Raw genomic sequence first — 14,359 nt, 5'->3', positions numbered from 1 at the left:
TCAGGTATAAAATTTGTTTTGAAGTCCAAGCATAGTTTTTTTTCTTTTTCTTTTTCTAATTTTATCCATTTTACACTTGAGATCAAGCTGCCAGTTATCTCTTCAGCAGCTGACTCATGGTATATACCCTTCCTTATTCAACTCATCCTAAAACAAATTGTGACAATGATACATGAACTGTATAGAACTGACTGGCCTGCCAGGTCTTTTTATGCAGTTCAACATACAAGATGACACAAGACAAGACAAGTGAGGTTCCAGTACGGGCGTCACCATTTGCTCCCCTGAATCCAATCCTGATTCAGTGACTGCCAAGGCCAGATGGTGTTGGTATAGTGCATAGGTAATGAAGAAAGCTGCTGTGGATAGCCAGGATGATGCTGAAAGGGGAAAGTTTCACTTCTTCACAATCTGAACGACTTCTTCATCCTCCAACATACAGTCTTTACCCACTTTCTGATGATTGTGTTCCACAGAAAGACCACAAACCAGAGCATGTTTAAATGATTAAGATTTTTATGAATCTGCATGTAGAAGTCCTCTACTGTGGTCTTGAAGTAAAACAGAATCACCTGGCATGTATCATCTTGTAACTGGCCTTTGAGTTTGGTGTAAATCCTCATTAGTTTTCATTAGTATCAGATCTTTTCCAACAGGTAATCAAAATTCCATCAGTGATGGGCAGAAATGGTACACAGTGAAGCTCTTTATAGATGATATCCAATTCCTCAATCGAGATCTAGTCAATCTTACTTAACACAGAGATCCATGAGACTTTAACTCTGTTTCCTTCTACCACATCAATGAGATCATCAGTTGTGGCATCACTACAGAGTCACAATGGCATTATGAATTTTGTATTAAGCCAGGATGTGCTTCAGTTTCAGCATCCAGTTCACACTGATGTCAAGTGGTGGTGAAATTAATGCCTCCCTTGTCCTTCTTTTTGCAACCAATGTTAAGGGGTTTGCTGTTCAAGTGAATGTCAAAGCCCTCAAGCTCATTTTCAATTATCTTATGTCCCAAGGGTTTCAGGACATCAAGAACAATAAGGATCAAGTTACAAGTTCAAGACACTGCAGTGACTTGATGGCCTCTATGTTTCCCATTCCTGCCCCCCTCTATAATATCTGGGAGATCGAGGAGCTAGATCTTGGCACCTTTCTATCTGATGACACCAGGCACAGTGGTCATAGTAGTAAACTCAGAGGCTACCACATTAGAATATATCCCCACCAGGTTACTGAACAGTGTAGACTTCCTCACAGATGGAAAACTCACAAGTCAAATTTGAATATCATCTGTCTTGGCCACATCAAAACCTTCTGTTGGTCCACCACCATGAACACATTTAGGAGTTATGAGTTCTCAATGAAGTCTAGCAAGGTATGCCTTAAGCCTTAGATGGTGTGCTGTGGCCTTGTTCTTTTGAGCCAGAGCCATCTCAACCTCAATCTCTGTGATTTCTACTAAAGTACTACTCATAGTGGCAAGACCCTGAAGATCTAGTGACCTCCACACTGTGTCTTCTCAGTTTCTTATAATATGCATTGTTCATGAACATTTTGAAGACCCCTGTACTATTCTCCATTAAGACTCAGGGCTCCTTGGGGAAAACAGCTAATTCTAGGATTGAGGCAAGAAGTAGTTATGATAAACCTGGAATATCTTTCCACAATATAAGGAAATACTCACAAAACATTCAAAAATAACCAAAACAAAAATATAATAATCTCAAAATGATGGGCTTATATGAAAGTGATAAGTGAGCCAATTGAAAGAGCTCCCAGTGAGCAAAGGTGAAAGATTTTGAATAAGGAAATAAATCAGTATTGTATTACAACCCAATGTATAATGAAAAGGGATATTTTAAAAGTTCATAGAAAGTGGAATTTATGTAGATATTGCATTCTTAAGGAGTAGGAATGTAATTGTTCACTCCTTAAGGGCGGACTGTGAACAATGACTTTCTTCCAAAAAGTGTACTATGACAATGGAGAAAAACAAAGAGTAACTTCTACGTAGAGAAAGACAAAGACTAAGCCAAGTGATCAAGGTCAACATGATCATTGATAAGTCTTGTCCATAATTTTTTTCCTTGATACAATGTGATGAGAATGATATTTTACCTCTGTGTATTCTTCCTCAAAAACATTACCCCAGTCTAAGCATGAGAAAGATACCAGATAAAACCCGACCAAGGGACATTCTACAAACCATCTGATCAATTTATCTCAAACTGTCAAGATCATCAATAACATGGAAAGTCTGAGGAACTGCCATAACCAAGAAAAGCTTATGAAGACATGACAACTAAATGTATAATAATGTGTTATCACAAATGGGATCCTCAAAGAGAAAAAGGGCACTAAGGGAAAACTAAGGAACTCTGAAGAAAGTATGGACTTTAGTTAACAATAATTTACCACTATTAGTTCATTATTTGTAACAAATGCAACATGTTAATAAAAGGGAGCATTAGGTGTAAGGTATACAGGAATTCTCTGTACTATCTTAGCAATAATTCTGTAAATTTAAAACTTCTAAAATTTAAAAGTTTATTAAAAAGCAAATAGGGTGCAGCCTTGCACACCAATTAAGTGCTGCTCAGAGGAAGCTGGATCTTACATGACTGAGTATAGTTTGAGTCCTGTCCTGGCAGCTTGAAAATCATGTCAGGTGCACAGGTACATGCCCAGGATGCTGATGAGATAGAAAACTGGAAGAAAGGATTGCAACATGACTAGACCCCATTGGGGTGCTTGCTTGCTCTCTCTCCCTCCCTCTTTGTCTCTCATGCACATGCGCACACACCTAGTGTAAAAGTCAAATAGGAAATTTTCATTATAGCACTTTTTATTTTCATTCATGATATAGTACATGCACACATGCAAGTGAGAGACAGAGAGAAGAGCACCCTCCACCAGTCCACAGGGTCTAGCCACTCTGCAACCTCCTTCCTCTAGTCCTCCAGCTTGCCAGGATTCTGGTTATGCATACATATACATGTTTCAGTTGGACCAGGCCAAGACTTTTAACTACAGTTGCCATGTTGCTTCTAACTCTGTAATTCTGTATGCTACCAAGAATAGCACAGAGGCAAAGGATATTACAACACTTTAAAAAAATTCATGATAAAGTGTGTGCATATGCATGCAAGAGTGAGCAGGTTCTGGTCAAACCTGGAACATCCTCCTCCAGTCCTTCAGTGCATCAGATTTAGGGCACTTATATACATATCTAACATGTTTCATGCTGACTGGGCTAGGGATTTGAACCACCCTTGCCATATGGGATCCAGCTTTTCCTGAGCAGGAAGCATGCTACCACTGTACCACAGAGTTGGCCTCTAAAATAACACCTTTTATATGAATGAAAATTTGTATACATAGTTTATGACTATCATTAGGAAATGATTGACTAAATTGTGGTGACAGACTATTAAGTAGTATAGAATACTATAATATATACTGAAAAGAATGAGTAAGTTATCAATTAACTTGAAGAGATTTCTGCTATGAATTTTTGCTAAGAAAAGAAAATGCAAAAAAAAGAAAAAAAAGAAAAGAAAATGCAAAGAAATCTATAGCCTTCCTTTTATTTTGTAAAACAATGAAAAAAATCCCCATGTATATATGCTTGTATAATTAAAAGAGTAGGGAAAATGTATATAAGAATACACACTAAATTATTTTCATTGCTAGGAGTAGGAAAATGGGGTTAGAGAGCAAAAAAAGAAAAGGAGGTAGCAAGACTGAGAACACAAGCAAAGCAGGGGAAGTAAGCAATAATCAGGTCAATAATTCATTGTAGTTTTACACCTATATATAGTAGGCTGATGCTTTGCAAATAACACTTCAGATTTGTCAACAGAATAAAAAAAAAGCAAACAGGGAGGAAGCAGCCTCTGTGGCATAGTCAGTAGTGTGCCAGACTAGAAGCCACACGGCAACTGTAGTTTGAATCCTTGGCCCCATTGGCCTGAAAACATGTGGGGTGCATGTGCACGTATTCAAGATCCCAATGGAATGAAGGACTGAAGTGCTGAAGGAAGGGGCCTACAGTATGACCAAGTCCTGTGGAGAGTGTTTTGCTCTGTTTCTCTTTCATGCATGCATACTACCATGAATAAAGAAAAATATTTTTAAATAAAAATTAGTTAAAAAAAATAAGGGTAGGGGGCCAGTAGGTGGTGTGGTGGTTAAGTCACTTGACTTGCACATGGTTGACCATGGTTCAAGTCCCAGTCAAGTCCTAGGCCTAGTGGCTGGCTTTCTCACTTTCTCTTTCTCTCTCTGGTGAGCACATGTGAGGGATAGCAAATTTAAAAAATAATAATAATAAATTGAATCAATGATTCTTCTAAAAAAGTAGGGGTAGAGGGAGGAAAAGGCAAGTTTTCAATTGGCAAAGTTTTATTTGTTTTTGTTTTGTTTTTTGTTTTGTTTGATATAGGGCATGTGTGCTTGCTAGAGTGTGTGTGTGTGTGTGTGTGTGTGTGTGTGTGTGTTTGTGTGTGTGTGTGTGACAGAGAGAGAGAGAGAGAGATCATCCCCCATGGGGGGAGGGGGGAGAGAGAGAAAGAAATCATCCCCCAGGGAGGAAGGCCTTGCTGCAATTCCTTCTCCTGTTATCCTCTCAGGATTTTGGGCACATATGCACACATTCCCAGTGTGATTTTCAAGCTGCTGGGTCTGAGACTTGACCAAGCACAGTTGGCCATGTGAGATTCACCTGCTTTAACCTGTGTCACCTGTTGGCCCTCGACTGACAAGTTATAATGAGGGTAGGAGATGGAGGAGGATGAGCAGGGAAGCGGTAGCAGCACTAGAGAATATAGTGCCAGTCACTTAAGTTGAATTATATCTACTTCCCAATTTTGCCAAGAGCTACTCAAGTAGGAGGAAATATCACTTATAACTAAGGGTGTGATCAGAATTATCGCCAAGATCCTGGGGATTTTGCCTTCCTCAAACACAGACTAAATCCACCATTTGTTCCCCCACACACATACACACAAAAGTGATTCTTAAAGCATGAAGAGGGCTCTCTATTTATATACCACCTTGCTCTCCTGGCCTTTTGAACAATGAAGCCTCACCAGGGGCTCCCAAGTACTTTTGAGGAAGAAGTAGCATAGCTTTGGCATCAGAGTTCACAGGAAAAAAAACAGGAGGGTCTGCATTTCCAAGAAGTTAAAATCAAATAGTAGAGTGCAGGTCCCTGGTGAGCAAGATCAGAGACTCCCAAAATGGCAGAGTTGAAAGATGGTTTAAAGGTCATCTCAGCTACCTACTTCAATACCTAATCCAGTCTCTATCTAAGATGCTAGATCTGAGATCCTATCTCTGGGATGGAGGGAGAAGTTAAAACATTGTAAAATCCCTAAGGACAAAATAGCTTCTCACTGTAAACTTCTTACAAGCAAGAATTGTGTCTGTGGTATTGTCCCAGCATAGTATCCAGAAATTCAGAATAACTCTGGGTTTACAGAGCTCCATGTTGAATACTTAGACACAGTAGACTTGAACTAACATTGCAAATTCTACGAAAAGATTTCACCAATAGCTCATTTGCTAAGAGATTACCTTGCAACATTTGAAGCCATTTTCTATCAACACGAAAGGCAATACTTTGGCCTAAATTATATTCTAGGTCATTTTCATGGCCACATATCAAAATCATTGAGTCAGCTGGCTCTATACAAAAACAATTATGAATATAAGGGTCTGGGGCAGCTGGTAGGGTTGGGAAAAAAGTGAGTCACAAAATTTATAAAATTAAATTAACACACATGGTAAATAAGAATCTTATAAAAATCTGATAACAATTTGCCATTTAGTTCCAATAGATAATTAGAATTGAATACACTGAATCTCCACATGCACTGCAGCCTTTCAAGAACATATCTGCTGTATAATGTGAATACACTTCAGCCCCAATCAAAAGACTATCAGCCCTATGATTGAGCAATATAGTCACATAACTCTCACCTTAAAACACAAGTGTAGAATCCACTGTCTTGTGCCTCAGCTGAGTGAAACCAGATTGAATCTTCCTCTTTGCTCATCCTGACCTCTGAAAAGATGATGGGCTCTTCCAAATCACCTTTGTTTTTGTACCACATTAGCCTGAGCCCAGTGCTCTGAGCCATGCTATAATTGGTGCGAATATAACTGTAGAAAAGGGCACATTTCACTCGGACTGGTTCGCCTGCCAAAGCCATGTATGTCTTCAGATCCACTGACCAGTCAATGCATCCATCCACTGAAAGAAAATCAGACAAGGCATGAGACAGCAGTGAACATTGGTAATGATATTGGTAAAAGCATTAATCATTGCCACATATACTAAGTCAAGTGTTTTACACAGATTATGTCATTCATTCTTCCAAGTGACTCTATGAGATAGAATAGCACCTTGTTTAGAACTTAGCAAGTAGAATCCCTTTTCTGGCCCTATGCCTTTGGGGTGTCTTCCAATCCTTTGCAGTAACCCTCTGTTTGAGGTAGATCAGAACTCTGCCAAAGCCATGTATGTCTTCAGATTCTCTGACCAGTCAATGCATCCATCCACTGAAAGAAAATCAGACAAGGCATGAGACAGCAGTGAACATTGGTAATGATATTGGTAAAAGCATTAATCATTGCCACATATACTAAGTCAAGTGTTTTACACAGATTATGTCATTCATTCTTCCAAGTGACTCTATGAGATAGAATAGCACCTTGTTTAGAACTTAGCAAGTAGAATCCCTTTTCTGGCCCTATGCCTTTGGGGTGTCTTCCAATCCTTTGCAGTAACCCTCTGTTTGAGGTAGATCAGAACTTCCAGAGTTCTAGCACTTATGCTTATAAGGTTGCCCTGGGACACCCCTGGCCAAGTCCTAATTCCAAGAGAGTGGCCTGGTAAATGGATAACTCCTGCTAGTCATGTAGTTCCTTTATAGGGTCATGTGAAACTGGACTACCAGATGTGACCAACAGATGTCATAATGGTTACATCACTCAACTCCCATGTAGTTGACTGTGGTTCAAGTCCCAGACCCACTGACTTAAAACTCATGCTGGGTATGCGTGCATGCATGCCCAAAATTCTGAGAGGAGAATGGAGGAGAAGGGATTGTGGCATTGCCATCCCTCCTGGGGGAGATGATTTCTCGCTTTCTGTCTCTCTGTGAGTCTCTCTGTCTCTGTCTCTCCAGAGAGAGCATGTCCCCTGCAGCAAAAATCTCTCTAAAAAATAAAGAAATCGAATTGCTAGATGACACTGACATGTTGGTTTTAGGTGAGTCATGTTGATGTATAGACAGGAGCCACACAAGTATTGTATCACCAGAAAAGTCATGACATATTTTTTTCTATGTTTTTCAGTGCAAAAATGTGTCGCAACTTTTCCAACAACCCAGTATTTCCAAGAGAACCCTGTATAGCCTACAAGCAGCCCTGAGATTAATACTTTCATTCTTATTGTACAGATGAGAGTACTGAGATTCAGTGCAGTTAAATGACTTTGCTCAAGGTCACAGAGCTAATTAAGTGGTGGGAAACCAGTCTCTGATTCCAGAGACTGTGTTCTTAACCCCTGTCCTATACTGCCCATGCCTATAATTGTGACAAGAATTGTTGTGTTATTTATTTTCCTTTCAGAAAGTAAATGCCTGGGTTGGAAGCAGTGGGTATCTAAAGTGATTATTTCCTATTATATACATGCTAGTTTTCCATGGTATGACCTATTAATAGCAGATATTTAATCATAGGTTGATTTCTTTTTATACCCTTAGGCCTTCATTGCTGCTTAGCTGGTATGTGCTCATGGGAATATATTATATTAATGTCAACTTTAATCAAATAATATTAGGTGGGTAAATCTACCATTAAAGAAAGACATACACAGTAAATTCCTCTTTTCCAGGAGGGTTAGAAATGAGATGCTGTAGCTAATTTAATATGCTAGTCAATATAATTAGCATAGTTATTCAACTTCCAATTGCTTATTTTCAAAGAATGTCATTAAATTATGCTACATCCCTTTATATTACTTGATTACTCTTTATAAAACAATCACTTCACAAAATGTATAAACACTGTCATTTTTTAAATTGTATGTTTTGCTTATAATTATGTGAACTGATTTGCTTCCATTTTTAGATGTGGATAACTCTGTAACCCAATGTGTTCAATCTTTTAACTCTGGTTTACAGGATGATCAGAGCTAGATGTAATGCTCAAGCATAATCACTACCTTAACTTCGAATTTTGCTTTCTCTACTGAAGGGGCTCTTATACTGAGTTTCAAGGACACCCAGGCAGAGGGTGCCTGGATATGCTTCAAGGTTGTTGGCAAAGAGCTGTGCCCATTTGCATACATATGCTTTTTGGGGAGATTTTTTTTTATAGCTCCTTATTAGATCTTCAAATGTGTTTATGGCCCAAGAAAATTTTTGAATTCTGTGGTTTCTGATTTCTCTTTCTATTTTTCACTGTCTTGCTTCATATGGGCCTTTATTTTAAGCCGCCTTAACTCCTATCCTAGTATATCAGATAGTCACAAGAAGCAAATAAACAAATAATTCATTTTATACTGAAGGGCATACTTTGAAGATTCACAGGTACCAGATTCATCATTATGGATTCTGATGATTGTCATACACTGTTAAAGCTAAGAAGGTACAGTGGATTGGACTAATATATGGTTAACTGCCTATCTCTGAGGTCTTTTTTAGTCACATCTTTCTATTGGCTTTCTTATCTGTTGCTTGTCACTCTTACAACTTTCAAGAACAGAGAGGGATAAATTTACATCAGTTAAACTTTCTTGGTCATGGTACGTTAGCAGTGATAGATCTCTGGATTAAATACAACTTTAATATTTATTTTTTAGGGATAGATTTTTGCTGTATGGTATATGTGGTCCCTGGAGAAGCAAAGACAGAGAGAAAAACTGAGAAACTATCCCCTAGAGGAATGACCACAAAACAATCCCTTCTCCACTCTCCTCTAAGGATCTTGGACACACAATCACACATGCCCAGCATGAGTTTCAAGCCACCAGATCTGGGTCTTGAACCACAGTTGTCCATATGGGAGTCCAGCAACTTAACCATTATGCCACCACTGGCCTCTCTTTATCATCTTTAAATAAATTTAATATTGGGGCCAGCAGTTAGTGTAATGGTTATGTCACTGAACTCCCATGTAGTCGACTGCGGTTTGAGTCTCAGACCTGGTGGCTTAAACTCATGCCAGGTGCGTGTGCGTGTGTGCCCAAGATCCCGAGAGGAGAATGGAGGAGAAGGGACTGCAGTGTAGCCACCCCCTAGGGGGTGATTTCTCACTTTCTTTCTCTCTGTCTCTCTCTTTCTGGAAAGTGCACATGCCCTATGGCAAAAATCTTTTAAAATTTTTTAATATTATTCCTTTTTATGAATCATCTATGATAGTTTCCATACATTTACATAATTGAAAGGTAATAATACAAGTATTTTTAAAGCAAACATGCATTTTCTTATAACTTTATTTTAAAAATTGATTAATAGAAATGAGAGTAGGAATAGTTTTTTAAAGACTGTTTAATACTTCCATTTTTGTTTTCCCCTAAATCTAAGATGCACACAAGTATTTCTGAATTAACAAATGTGGCTTTGCAAATAGCCTCTATCATTACCTGAAAAAAAATTTTAAATTTTTTTCCCTATTTTCTCCTGAAATCCCTTTAGTTACCTCCTCCAGATGATCCATTGCATAACCTATACCTTTACAATGTTACCAGGCTGGTTGGGCCTTTAGCAACAGGACATTGTTGGTGTTGAGAAGATAATCAAAATATCTGCTCCTGAGTCACAACAATCATGCTCAATGGCAGTTTAAGACATTTAACTGTCATTACAATTAGCTTATCATACAGACCTTAGGAGTACACTGAGAATTTATTTCCTGAGCAACATGTATTTGATTTAATAGATTTATAGTCCTTTTTCTACTGTTCCTTTGCTTTAGGTATCAGAGAGGGAGTGTTTAGTTATAAGGTAGTCAATAGCCAGGCAACAAAAATGCAATAATGAGAAAAATAATTTCTAAATGTTATCTGTGTTTTTCTTTTCCCTTACTATTCACAGTACAAGGTTACAACATGAGGTGTTTCAAGAGACCTGAGGGAATTGGCCCATAAAACTGACACAGGGTATAAGAGAATTGATATCCTAAGGTTAAGAGAGAAAGTCTGGAGGGAGCCAGCAGATGATATACACTGCACTCCCACATAGCTGACTGTGGTTCAAGTCCTGGACCCAGTGGTTTGAAAATCATGCTGGGCACATGTATACGTATGCCCAAAGTCCTGAGAAGAGAAGGGACTGCAATGTGGCCATCATCCTGAGGATGATTTCTCATTTTCCTTCTCACTGTCTCTGGCAAGTACGCATACCCTTATGTATGACAAAACCTAAAAAGAGAGAGAAGGACTGAGACATGTCATAGGGTCACAAAAAGGCAAGAAGATGTGAAAGGTCACTTCCAGCTCAATTTGCTGAGTGCTGGAAGTCACAAATGCAAGTCACATTGCTGTCACAGAGAGTTTGCAATAACATGCCACACTTCTATACATATTTGGCAAATAGCAGAATGAATAGATCTGTGATACAGCTGACAGGGTTGCAAGCTATGATCAAGCTGGAGATATACAAGAGGAACTAAGTGGCACACAGAGGGAGCCTTCCTCTGAGCTTGATCTCATCAACACAGTCCTCCAGTCCACAGAGCAATCAGCCCTATTCTGTTCACATTTCCAGAGGCACCTGTTTAGGGAACTCCTGAAAAAAGTGTTTTCTGAGTAGATTGGCTTTTCCCACATGTGGTTTGATAACTGGATTCACCAACGAATCCCAAGTGTGAATGGAGGCACTGAAGGAAGGGAGACGCTCCTTTCCCATCTCCCAGTTCTTAAATTATACAGCTAGACTGGAGCTTTCTATAGGGCAAACCTGTGGAAAGTATCCATAAGTGCATGCTCACCTTCTGCTTCACAAGCACTATGTATGGTTTAAATATCCCTGTCCCTCTATTAGAGAATACCTCCTACTTTTTTTAAAGAATTCTTTATTTTATTTTATTTTATTATTTGACCAGAGAAAACAGAGAGAGAAAGAGAGGGAAAGTGAGGAAGCAAGCCACCAGGTCTGGGACTTCAACCGTGGTCAGCCATATGGGCAACCAGTGCATAACCACCATGCCACTGGCCAGCCTCAATATCTCCTCTTTTTCTTTCTCTTTCTCTCTTTCTCTTTCTCTTTCTTTCTCTTTCTCTTTCTCTTTCTCTCTCTTTTTCTTTCTCTTTCTCTTTCTCTTTCTCTTTCTCTTTCTCTTTCTCTTTCTCTTTCTCTTTCTCTCTCTCTCTCTCTCTTTCTCTTTCTCTCTTTTTATTTTATTGAGAGAAATTTTTGCTATAGGGTACATGCCGGAGAGACAGAAAGTAAGAAATCACCACTCCCTCCAGGAGGGATGGCCATGCTGCAATTCCTTCTCCTCCATTCTGCTCTCGGAAGTTTGGACATGCATGCACACACATCTGGCATGAGTTCAAGCTGCTGAGTCCAAGACTCAAACCACAATCGACCCCATGGGACTCCAGTGTCTTAACCACTTTGTCACCTCCTGGCTCCCAAAATACCTCCTATTTCTACATCATCCAATCTTTGTTCACCCTTGAGTCTTATGAATAACAATCCAAGTATTTAAAAGGACAGTTGTGTTTTTGATTCTCATCTCTATTCTCCTGGTTTAGTTTTCCATAGGGCTCAGAAAATTATTATTCTTAGTTTAGTCTTTTGGGCAGAAAGGCTTTAATATCTGAGCTTTCCAAAACAATTATAACAGCAACAGAAGCCACTTCTTCAAAAGCCAAGTCTATATTTTAATCATTTTCATTGCAATATGCAAAACAAGTGTGTGCTTAGGGAGTTTCACATAAAGAATTGATAGAAGGAATACTCAGAATTTAAACGGACATGTCAGAACCCATGTGATTTTTTTTGCAGGACATTCCTAGGAGTGAAACTAATGCAGTCCCCCGCGACGTGCCCTTGGTAATCTTAACAAACCCATTTAGCTGCTTTATAGATAAGCTTCCTGCTTTCTCCCCAGTACAACCAGGAGAAAAACCCCTGCCACACCTACCTGCAGGAAAAATAAAGCCCTGTGAAAAGTTTATAAATCCCTATAAGAGGATAAGATGTTATTATCGCCAATGATTAGAATATTTTAGAAAGAAATAATATTGAATGCAGTAAAATTAGACTCTAATGGCTATTTAGGTTACAATTTTTTATTTGAGGATAGGATATATATCCATAAATATAATTGATAATTTTGGATTTTTGCCCCAAATTGAAATCTCATTAGGTAACATGGCTAATTAGCATGAGAAAATACACAGACTTCAGATGGTTTGATGATGTACATTGCAATTTAAGTCCTTTGCCTGGGATGCACTTTATGCTATCTTATTTTGTGTTTGTAATTAACAAATTCATTCATTAAGTCAGGTGTTTTCTTGTAAGTCATCTGCATCACATGCACTTTTACCAGCTTTCCTGTTTTTGAACTAACAGGGCAACTGTTGGGGGCAATTTACTAAACTGCCACTAGAGGGCGAGCTGTCCAAGTTTTTGTGTAACAATGTTTTCTCTGCCTAACCTCTTAAACTAAGGGTTTGTGGTCATTTGCTGGTTGCAGGGAGGGCTCACAGCACACCTGTGGCTATGCAATATTGTGGATGATAGAGAAAGCCAAAAGTTGAGAATACAGATGAGATCTTGCTCAAACTGGGGAACCAAACATACATCAGGTAAGTGACCCAGCACAGAAAGATCAGAAGCAGCACTTACAGGTATTCATTGAACCCTTAGCATAGAACTAGCTAGGCAGTGTACTGGCTGTTCTACATGTTTTTCATATTTCATTCTCATGTCAACTCCAAGAAGTAGGGACTCTAGTTTATCCCATTTCACGGATAAGAGAAGAAAAGCTCAGAGAGATCAAATGACTTGCTCAAGATCACTCAAGATCACTCAAGTTGTGGCAGAGTTCAAATCCCAATCCAGTTAAGTTGGATTCCAGAACCTATGCTCTTAATCACTGTGTGTTCTACATATTGCCTCCCATGTTTTTTTTTTTCTCATGCCAGTTCATGAGCCAGTAGAAGACTAAAATTTGTTTGATGCTATCCAAACTATTATACACATTCCACAGAGTTCATGCCTGTACAGTAGAATAAACCTTTTCAGCTGAGTGATATTCTATCCTCAAATAATAACCAGCAAATAAGTGTGAGAATAACAGCCATCAAATAATGTTTTCCAGATATTTATCAATGAATCATATGGTGTATGTGGAGTACTGAATTATTAATAATTCATGTATCTGATATAACCTCCAAAGATCAGATCTAAAATCTTGGATATATTTTATTTGACCCATATTGAAAATGGAATATCTAGAGGTAATCTAGATATTTCTACCAATTTCTACCAATTATAACCAAAGAATAGAGTTATAGGCTTATCTTAACATTTGTACTTATTATATATTAACTTATTGTATACAATGTGATGTTCCCTGTTCTTAGTAGAAGAGTTGAATGCTTTTGATTTCTGTCTCACACCCCACCTACCACCTATGCTATTATACGTATCACTGTCTGTCTCAAGTGGGTACCCCGCAAGTACAAGCAATGCAGACTCTCTGAGAAGTCAGTGCCCTGTGCATTGCTGGACCTGCACCTCCTTACCCCAAGCCTAGAAATATGGAGAGAGCTATTTGTCATGATTTCAAAAATTAAGTTCTGTCAATGGAAAAAAATTATTTTTAAATTTCATCTATGCATCGGTATCCACCAATAGAAAGCTGATTCTCTGCCCTGGTTCTATAAATACTATGAATGATTATTGCTCAAGGGTTTTTTTTTAAGCATTTTTACTTTTTTTTTATGAATTGGATTATATGCTTCCCTTTCACACTTTTACCCCCTACTATTTGTCAATGGGAAAGTTCTGCCTAAATGAAGTCCTTCATCTCATTTCAACCTAGTTATTACACTTAATAATGGGCTGACAACCATTTCCATTTCCCTCTCATTACAGGATCTGTGCACTGCTTTGTCAAGATTATTCTTTTGATCTTTCTCTGATGAATGAGTCACAATTACCCTGGAGGTGAGGCCAGGATGAAGCATTACAACATACTCTCAACTCCTGATTACCTGAGGCCTAATACGTTTCCTTAGATATTAGCCATCAGTCGGGCGCTTTTCTCAGATATTCTACCATTAATGTGAAGGCAGTGCAACAAATGTGTCTGTGGGA

At 38.6% G+C, this 14,359-nt stretch overlaps 1 pseudogene; it reads right to left on the bottom strand.

Annotated features, from left to right (window-relative positions):
• Nucleotides 1–396: 396 nt before the first annotated feature.
• On the bottom strand, nucleotides 397–1,485 carry LOC102499056 (developmentally-regulated GTP-binding protein 1 pseudogene; annotated as a pseudogene).
• Between the last annotated feature and the right edge of the window lie 12,874 nt (nucleotides 1,486–14,359).

The sequence above is a fragment of the Tupaia chinensis genome, unplaced genomic scaffold (genome assembly GCF_000334495.1).
Source record: "Tupaia chinensis unplaced genomic scaffold, TupChi_1.0 Scaffold146705_1, whole genome shotgun sequence".
In the NCBI taxonomy this organism is placed as follows: Eukaryota; Metazoa; Chordata; class Mammalia; order Scandentia; family Tupaiidae; genus Tupaia; species Tupaia belangeri.
The sequence above is the reverse complement of the archived record's forward strand: the minus strand, read 5'-3'. Positions and strand labels throughout refer to the sequence as shown.